The sequence below is a fragment of the Pseudophryne corroboree genome, unplaced genomic scaffold (assembly GCF_028390025.1).
Source record: "Pseudophryne corroboree isolate aPseCor3 unplaced genomic scaffold, aPseCor3.hap2 scaffold_1198, whole genome shotgun sequence".
NCBI lineage: Eukaryota > Metazoa > Chordata > Amphibia > Anura > Myobatrachidae > Pseudophryne > Pseudophryne corroboree.
Genome location: NW_026967823.1, coordinates 38559 through 46707, shown reverse-complemented (window position 1 = coordinate 46707; position 8149 = coordinate 38559). Strand labels below are relative to the sequence as shown.

Below are 8149 nucleotides of genomic sequence, written 5' to 3'. Positions count from 1 at the left end.
GAAAAGCTGTATTGTACCTTTGCATTTTTCTCCCAAACGAAGTACACTAGAATGAAAATGTTAAAGCCTCCTGTTAGTGCTTCATCTACACGTTATAGCCCTGAATTTTCCAATGCCTATCTCTTTGCAAAAGAGAGATATCGGCAAGGAAAAGCTGTATTGTACCTTTGCATTTTTCTCCCAAACGAAAGACACTAGAATGAAAATTTTAAAGCCTCCTGTTAGTGCTTCATCTACACGTTATAGCCCTGAATTTTCCAATGCCTATCTCTTTGCAAAAGAGAGATATCGGCAAGGAAATGCTGTATTGTACCTTTGCATTTTTCTCCCAAACGAAAGACACTAGAATGAAAATTTTAAAGCCTCCTGTTAGTGCTTCATCTACACGTTATAGCCCTGCATTTTCCAATGCCTATCTCTTTGCAAAAGAGAGATATCGGCAAGGAAAAGCTGCATTGTACTTTTGCATTTTTCTCCCAAACGAAAGACACTAGAATGAAAATTTTAAAGCCTCCTGTTAGTGCTTCATCTACACGTTATAGCCCTGAATTTTCCAATGCCTAGCTCTTTGCAAAAGAGAGATATTGGCAAGGAAAAGCTGTATTGTACCTTTGCATTTTTCTCCCAAACGAAAGACACTAGAATGAAAATTTTAAAGCCTACTGTTAGTGCTTCATCTACACGTTATAGCCCTGAATTTTCCAATGCCTAGCTCTTTGCAAAAGAGAGATATCGGCAAGGAAAAGCTGTATTGTACCTTTGCATTTTTCTCCCAAACGAAAGACACTAGAAAGAAAATTTTAAAGCCTCCTGTTAGTGCTTCATCTACACGTTATAGCCCTGAATTTTCCAATGCCTATCTCTTTGCAAAAGAGAGATATCGGCAAGGAAAAGCTGTATTGTACCTTTGCTTTTTTCTCCCAAACGAAAGACACTAGAATGAAAATTTTAAAGCCTCCTATTAGTGCTTCATCTACACGTTATAGCCCTGAATTTTCCAATGCCTATCTCTTTGCAAAAGAGAGATATCGGCAAGGAAAAGCTGCATTGTACTTTTGCATTTTTCTCCCAAACGAAAGACACTAGAATGAAAATTTTAAAGCCTCCTGTTAGTGCTTCATCTACACGTTATAGCCCTGAATTTTCCAATGCCTAGCTCTTTGCAAAAGAGAGATATTGGCAAGGAAAAGCTGTATTGTACCTTTGCATTTTTCTCCCAAACGAAAGACACTAGAATGAAAATTTAAAAGCCTCCTGTTAGTGCTTCATCTACACGGTATAGCCCTGAATTTTCCAATGCCTAGCTCTTTGCAAAAGAGAGATATCGGCAAGGAAAAGCTGTATTGTACCTTTGCATTTTTCTCCCAAACGAAAGACACTAGAATGCAAACTACAGGTAGTGCTGCAGGGCCCACACCCTTTTACTTGCCTTACAGAGCAGCTCTGGAGCTGTTACAGTGCCCAGCTGCTGCAAGAAATCAGCTTGAATGCTTCAGGGGATGGGGCATGGCCAACATGAGCCCCACACCAAAGGAGGGGGGAGGTGTTTAATGCGAACTAGGGGTCATCCAAGCACTGCAAAAGGCCGCCATGCCCTGCATGCCCCTTTTCTCTTTTCATATGCAGATGAGGGTTCCAGTCAACTTTGGCCCACTGCTTGGATAACATCACCGTATGCAAATCCGTCTGCTGCAGACCTTCCCCCAGGAGTGCTTGTACTAGTTGTTGCATATGGTTTGATATTTGATGGTGCTTCAGTATTAGGAAGCCTTCCGCCCTCCCATGTTCATCTGAAAAGATGTGGTCTCCCTGCAGTTGTTGTCCCCAGATGAGAGTTCACTTGTGCTGCCTCAGTTGAATCTCCTTTACTTGACAGAGATGTGCCTGAGCAGCTGCCCTCACCAGCCCTATCCCAAATCATACTTATTTTGCATAGGAGATACCATGGTCATGAAGATTGTTCTCCAAGGGTGAGGTTCATTCATTGCATTCTGGGTATGCTGACCCCTGTGATTTTCCCAAATGTGGGAAACTCGACTGCATTATTTGTGGTAGTGGGGGACTGTGTTTGTGCTTTCCTCTGGTCAGCTCTGGTAAAAGTCAGATTTCTTTGTCTCAGATCTTCCTCTAGCCTTGTTCTTCTTTCGAGAGTTCCCTTGTGCTGCCTCAGTTGGATCTCTTTCACTTGACAGGGGGGTGCCCGAACAGCGACCCTCCCCAGCTCTAGCCCAACTCCTACTTACCTGCCAGGTGAGATACTATGATCATGAAGGTGCTTCTCCCAGGGCAAGGCTCACCCATTGCACTCTGGGTGTGCTGCCCCTGCGATTTCCCCAAATGTGGGAAACTTGACTGCATAATTTGTGTTTCCCCTGGTCGGCTCTCGTATAATTCAGATCTCTTTGTCTCAGGTCTCTCTCCAGCCTAGTTTGCTGTCTGTTTCCACTTCTCTTTCTTCAACCGCTCCCTTCTATACCCTTGTGCACTATCCTGACTTCTCCTCCCGTCTGCTTACTTTGTGCCTTCCAATGCACAATGCAAACTACAGGTAGTGCTGCAGGGCCCACACCCTTTTACTTGCCTTACAGAGCAGCTCTGGAGCTGTTACAGTGCCCAGCTGCTGCAAGAAATCAGCTTGAATGATTCAGGGGATGGGGCATGGCCAACATGAGCCCCACACCAAAGGAGGGTGGAGGTGTTTAATGCGAACTAGGGGTCATCCAAGCACCGCAAAAGGCCGCCATGCCCTGCACGCCCCTTTTCTCTTTTCATATGCAGATGAGGGTTGAAGCCAACTTTGACCCACTGCTTGGATGACATCACCGTATGCAAATCCGTCTTCTGCAGAACTTCCCCCAGGAATGCTTGCACTAGTTGTTGCATTTGGTTTGTTGTTTGGGGGTGCTTCAGTATTAGGCAGCCTTCTGCCCTCCCATGTTCATCTGAAAATATGTGTTCTCCCTGCAGTTGTTGTCCCCAGATGAGAGTTCCCTTGTGCTGCCTCAGTTGAATCTCCTTTACTTGACAGAGATGTGCATGAGCAGCGGCCCTCCCCAGCCCTATTCCAAATCATACTTATTTTGCATAGGAGATACCATGGTCATGAAGATTGTTCTCCCAGGGTGAGGTTCATTCATTGCATTTTGGGTATGCTGACCCCTGTGATTTCCCCAAATGTGGGAAACTTGACTGCATTATTTGTGGTAGTGGGGGACTGTGTTTGTGCTTTCCTCTGGTCAGCTCTGGTAAAAGTCAGATTTCTTTGTCTCAGATTTTCCTCTAGCCTTGTTCTTCTTTCGAGAGTTCCATTGTGCTGCCTCAGTTGGATCTCCTTCACTTGACAGGGGGGTACCCGAGCAGCGACCCTCCCCAGCTCTAGCCCAACTCCTACTTACCTGCCAGGTGAGATACTATGATCATGAAGGTGCTTCTCCCAGGGCAAGGCTCACCCATTGCACTCTGGGTGTGCTGCCCCTGCGATTTCCCCAAATGTGGGAAACTTGACTGCATAATTTGTGTTTCCCCTGGTCGGCTCTCGTATAATTCAGATCTATTTGTCTCAGGTCTCTCTCCAGCCTAGTTTGCTGTCTGTTTCCACTTCTCTTTTCTTCAGCCGCTCCCTTCTATACCCTTGTGCACTATCCTGACTTCTCCTCCCGTCTGCTTACTTTGTGCCTTCCAATGCACAATGCAAACTACAGGTAGTGCTGCAGGGCCCACACCCTTTTACTTGCCTTACAGAGCAGCTCTGGAGCTGTTACAGTGCCCAGCTGCTGCAAGAAATCAGCTTGAATGCTTCAGGGGATGGGGCATGGCCAACATGAGCCCCACACCAAAGGAGGGGGGAGGTGTTTAATGCGAACTAGGGGTCATCCAAGCACTGCAAAAGGCCGCCATGCCCTGCATGCCCCTTTTCTCTTTTCATATGCAGATGAGGGTTCCAGTCAACTTTGGCCCACTGCTTGGATAACATCACCGTATGCAAATCCGTCTGCTGCAGACCTTCCCCCAGGAGTGCTTGTACTAGTTGTTGCATATGGTTTGATATTTGATGGTGCTTCAGTATTAGGCAGCCTTCCGCCCTCCCATGTTCATCTGAAAAGATGTGGTCTCCCTGCAGTTGTTGTCCCCAGATGAGAGTTCACTTGTGCTGCCTCAGTTGAATCTCCTTTACTTGACAGAGATGTGCCTGAGCAGCTGCCCTCACCAGCCCTATCCCAAATCATACTTATTTTGCATAGGAGATACCATGGTCATGAAGATTGTTCTCCCAGGGTGAGGTTCATTCATTGCATTCTGGGTATGCTGACCCCTGTGATTTTCCCAAATGTGGGAAACTCGACTGCATTATTTGTGGTAGTGGGGGACTGTGTTTGTGCTTTCCTCTGGTCAGCTCTGGTAAAAGTCAGATTTCTTTGTCTCAGATCTTCCTCTAGCCTTGTTCTTCTTTCGAGAGTTCCCTGGTGCTGCCTCAGTTGGATCTCCTTCACTTCACAGGGGGGAACCCGAGCAGCGACCCTCCCCAGCTCTAGCCCAACTCCTACTTACCTGCCAGGTGAGATACTATGATCATGAAGGTGCTTCTCCCAGGGCAAGGCTCAACCATTGCACTCTGGGTGTGCTGCTCCTGCGATTTCCCCAAATGTGGGAAACTTGACTGCATAATTTGTGTTTCCCCTCGTCGGCTCTCGTATAATTCAGATCTCTTTGTCTCAGGTCTCTCTCCAGCCTAGTTTGCTGTCTGTTTCCACTTCTCTTTTCTTCAGCCGCTCCCTTCTATACCCTTGTGCACTATCCTGACTTCTCCTCCCGTCTGCTTACTTTGTGCCTTCCAATGCACAATGCAAACTACAGGTAGTGCTGCAGGGCCCACACCCTTTTACTTGCCTTACAGAGCAGCTCTGGAGCTGTTACAGTGCCCAGCTGCTGCAAGAAATCAGCTTGAATGCTTCAGGGGCTGGGGCATAGCCAACATGAGCCCCACACCAAAGGAGGGTGGAGGTGTTTAATGCAAACTAGGGGTCAGCCAAGCGCCGCAAAAGGCCACCATGCCCTGCACGCCCCTTTTCTCTTTTCATATGCAGACGAGGGTTGAAGCCAACTTTGACCCACTGCTTGGATGACATCACCATATGCAAATCCATCTGCGGCAGGCCTTCCCCCAGGAATGCTTGCACTAGTTGTTGCATTTGGTTTGTTGTTTGGGGGTGCTTCAGTATTAGGCAGCCTTCTGCCCTCCCATGTTCATCTTCAGGGGATGGGGCATGGCCAACATGAGCCCCACACCAAAGGAGGGTGGAGGTGTTTAATGCGAACTAGGGGTCATCCAAGCACCGCAAAAGGCCGCCATGCCCTGCACGCCCCTTTTCTCTTTTCATATGCAGATGAAGGTTGAAGCCAACTTTGACCCACTGCTTGGATGACATCACCGTATGCAAATCCGTCTTCTGCAGAACTTCACTTGACAGGGGGGTGCCCGAGCAACGACCCTCCCCATCTCTAGCCCAACTCCTACTTACCTGCCAGGTGAGATACTATGATCAGGAAGGTGCTTCTCCCAGGGCAAGGCTCACCCATTGCACTCTGGGTGTGCTGCTCCTACGATTTCCCCAAATGTGGGACACTTGACTGCATAATTTGTGTTTCCTCTAGTCGGCTACTCGTATAATTCAGATCTCTTTGTCTCAGGTCTCTCTCCAGCCTAGTTTGCTGTCTGTTTCCACTTCTCTTTTCTTGAGCCGCTGCCTTCTATGCCCTTGTGCACTCTCCTGACTTCTCCTGTCTGCTTACTTTGTGCCTTCCAACGCACAATGCAAACTACAGGTAGTGCTGCAGGGCCCACACCCTTTTACTTGCCTTTCAGAGCAGCTCTGGAGCTGTTACAGTGCCCAGCTGCTGCAAGAAATCAGCTTGAATGCTTCAGGGGCTGGGGCATAGCCAACATGAGCCCCACACCGACGGAGGGTGGAGGTGTTTAATGCGAACTAAGGGTCATCCAAGCGCCGCAAAAGGCCGCCATGCCCTGCATACCCCTTTTCTCTTTTCATATGCAGATGAGGGTTCCAGCCAACTTTGGCCCACTGCTTGGATGACATCACCGTATGCAAATCCGTCTTCTGCAGACCTTCCCCCAGGAATGCTTGTACTAGTTGTTGCATTTGGTTTGTTGTTTGGGGTGCTTCAGTATTAGGCAGCCTTCAGCTCTCCCATGTTCATCTGAAAATATGTGTTCTCCCTGCAGTTGTTGTCCCCAGATGAGAGTTCCCTTGTGCTGCCTCAGTTGAATCTCCTTTACTTGAAAGAGATGTGCCTGAGCAGCGGCCCTCCCCAGCCCTATCCCAAATCATACTTATTTTGCATAGGAGATACCATGGTCATGAAGATTGTTCTCCCAGGGTGAGGTTCATTCATTGCATTCTGGGTATGCTGACCCCTGTGATTTCCCCAAATGTGGGAAACTCGACTGCATTATTTGTGGTAGTGGGGGACTGTGTTTGTGCTTTCCTCTGGTCAGCTCTGGTAAAAGTCAGATTTCTTTGTCTCAGATCTTCCTCTAGCCTTGTTCTTTTTTTGAGAGTTTCCTTGTGCTGCCTCAGTTGGATCTCCTTCACTTGACAGGGGGGTGCCCGAGCAGCGACCCTCCCCAGCTCAAGCCCAACTCCTACTTACCTGCCAAGTGAGATACTATGATCAGGAAGGTGCTTCTACCAGGGCAAGGCTCACCCATTGCACTCTGGGTGTGCTGCTCCTACGATTTCCCCAAATGTGGGACACTTGACTGCATAATTTGTGTTTCCTCTGGTCGGCTACTCGTATAATTCAGATCTCTTTGTCTCAGGTCTCTCTCCAGCCTAGTTTGCTGTCTGTTTCCACTTCTCTTTTCTTGAGCCCCTGCCTTCTATGCCCTTGTGCACTCTCCTGACTTCTCCTGTCTGCTTACTTTGTGCCTTCCAACGCACAATGCAAACTACAGGTAGTGCTGCAGGGCCAACACCCTTTTACTTGCCTTACAGAGCAGCTCTGGAGCTGTTACAGTGCCCAGCTGCTGCAAGAAATCAGCTTGAATGCTTCAGGGGCTGGGGCATAGCCAACATGAGCAGCAAGATGCAGCACTGGACTATTAGTAATGTACTGTTGTATGCTGAGCACCACAATGCAGCACAAGACAATGAGCAGTGATACTGAGCACTGATGAGGATACTACTGAGAACTGACACTGAGCAGGAGAGACACACTACTAGTATTACTGAGCAGCAATAAGTAACCACTGATACTGGGCACTGATATTGAGATTTCCACTGAGAGAACATAGCCACGTCCTCTCCGCTCTCTCTTCAATGCACGAGTAAAAATGGCGGCAACGCGCAGCTCTTTATATGGAATCCGAATCTCGCGAGAATCCGACAGCGGGATGATGACATTTTCCCTTGTTCAGGTTTTCCGAGTCAGGCGGGAACAACCGAGCCTGCCACGGACCAGTGTAAACCACGTGGAGTTCGTCGGGAATTCGGTTCTCGGAGAACCGAACCCGCTCCTCTATATATACTATATTACTATGTTACTGTAGTATACAGAACACCACAATGCAATGAGCAGTGATAGTGAGCACTGATGAGGATACTAGAACTGACACTGAGCAGCAAGATGCAGCACTGGACTATTAGTAATGTACTGTAGTATGCTGAGCACCACAATGCAGCACAAGACAATGAGCAGTGATACTGAGCACTGATGAGGATACTACTGAGAACTGACACTGAGCAGGAGAGACACACTACTAGTATTACTGAGCAGCAATAAGTAACCACTGATACTGAGCACTGATATTGAGATTTCCACTGAGAGAACATAGCCACGTCCTCTCCGCTCTCTCTTCAATGCACGAGTAAAAATGGCAGCAACGCGCAGCTCTTTATATGGAATCCGAATCTCGCAAGAATCCGACAGCGGGATGATGACATTTTCCCTTGTTCAGGTTTTCCGAGTCAGGCGGGAACAACCGAGCCTGCCTCGGACCAGTGTAAACCACGTGGAGTTCGTGGGGAATTCGGTTCTCGGAGAACCGAACCCGCTCCTCTCTACCTTATACCCATCAATTTTTTTATTTTCAATCTAAGCCCCTGCAGTTTTCTGTAAGCATCTGCTTCGC

The 8149-nt window shown here is 48.0% G+C and overlaps 8 non-coding genes and 1 pseudogene across 8 annotated transcripts; all 9 read left to right on the top strand.

Annotated features, from left to right (window-relative positions):
* The first annotated feature begins 1919 nt into the window (after positions 1–1919).
* LOC134991043 (U1 spliceosomal RNA) lies at positions 1920–2083 on the top strand. Its single transcript, XR_010195493.1, has one exon. It is a non-coding gene; the product is annotated as a U1 spliceosomal RNA (small nuclear RNA).
* Positions 2084–2235: 152 nt separating this feature from the next.
* LOC134991069 (U1 spliceosomal RNA) lies at positions 2236–2398 on the top strand. The gene has a single exon (XR_010195519.1). It is a non-coding gene; the product is annotated as a U1 spliceosomal RNA (small nuclear RNA).
* Positions 2399–3071: 673 nt separating this feature from the next.
* On the top strand, positions 3072–3235 carry LOC134991046 (U1 spliceosomal RNA). Its single transcript, XR_010195496.1, has one exon. It is a non-coding gene; the product is annotated as a U1 spliceosomal RNA (small nuclear RNA).
* Positions 3236–3387: 152 nt separating this feature from the next.
* On the top strand, positions 3388–3550 carry LOC134991071 (U1 spliceosomal RNA). The gene has a single exon (XR_010195521.1). It is a non-coding gene; the product is annotated as a U1 spliceosomal RNA (small nuclear RNA).
* Positions 3551–4224: 674 nt separating this feature from the next.
* Positions 4225–4388, top strand: LOC134991083 (U1 spliceosomal RNA). The gene has a single exon (XR_010195533.1). It is a non-coding gene; the product is annotated as a U1 spliceosomal RNA (small nuclear RNA).
* Positions 4389–4540: 152 nt separating this feature from the next.
* LOC134991086 (U1 spliceosomal RNA) lies at positions 4541–4676 on the top strand (annotated as a pseudogene).
* An 835-nt stretch (positions 4677–5511) lies between these two features.
* Positions 5512–5675, top strand: LOC134991081 (U1 spliceosomal RNA). Its single transcript, XR_010195531.1, has one exon. It is a non-coding gene; the product is annotated as a U1 spliceosomal RNA (small nuclear RNA).
* A 670-nt stretch (positions 5676–6345) lies between these two features.
* Positions 6346–6509, top strand: LOC134991061 (U1 spliceosomal RNA). The gene has a single exon (XR_010195511.1). It is a non-coding gene; the product is annotated as a U1 spliceosomal RNA (small nuclear RNA).
* Positions 6510–6661: 152 nt separating this feature from the next.
* Positions 6662–6825, top strand: LOC134991029 (U1 spliceosomal RNA). Its single transcript, XR_010195483.1, has one exon. It is a non-coding gene; the product is annotated as a U1 spliceosomal RNA (small nuclear RNA).
* The last annotated feature ends 1324 nt before the right edge of the window (positions 6826–8149 follow it).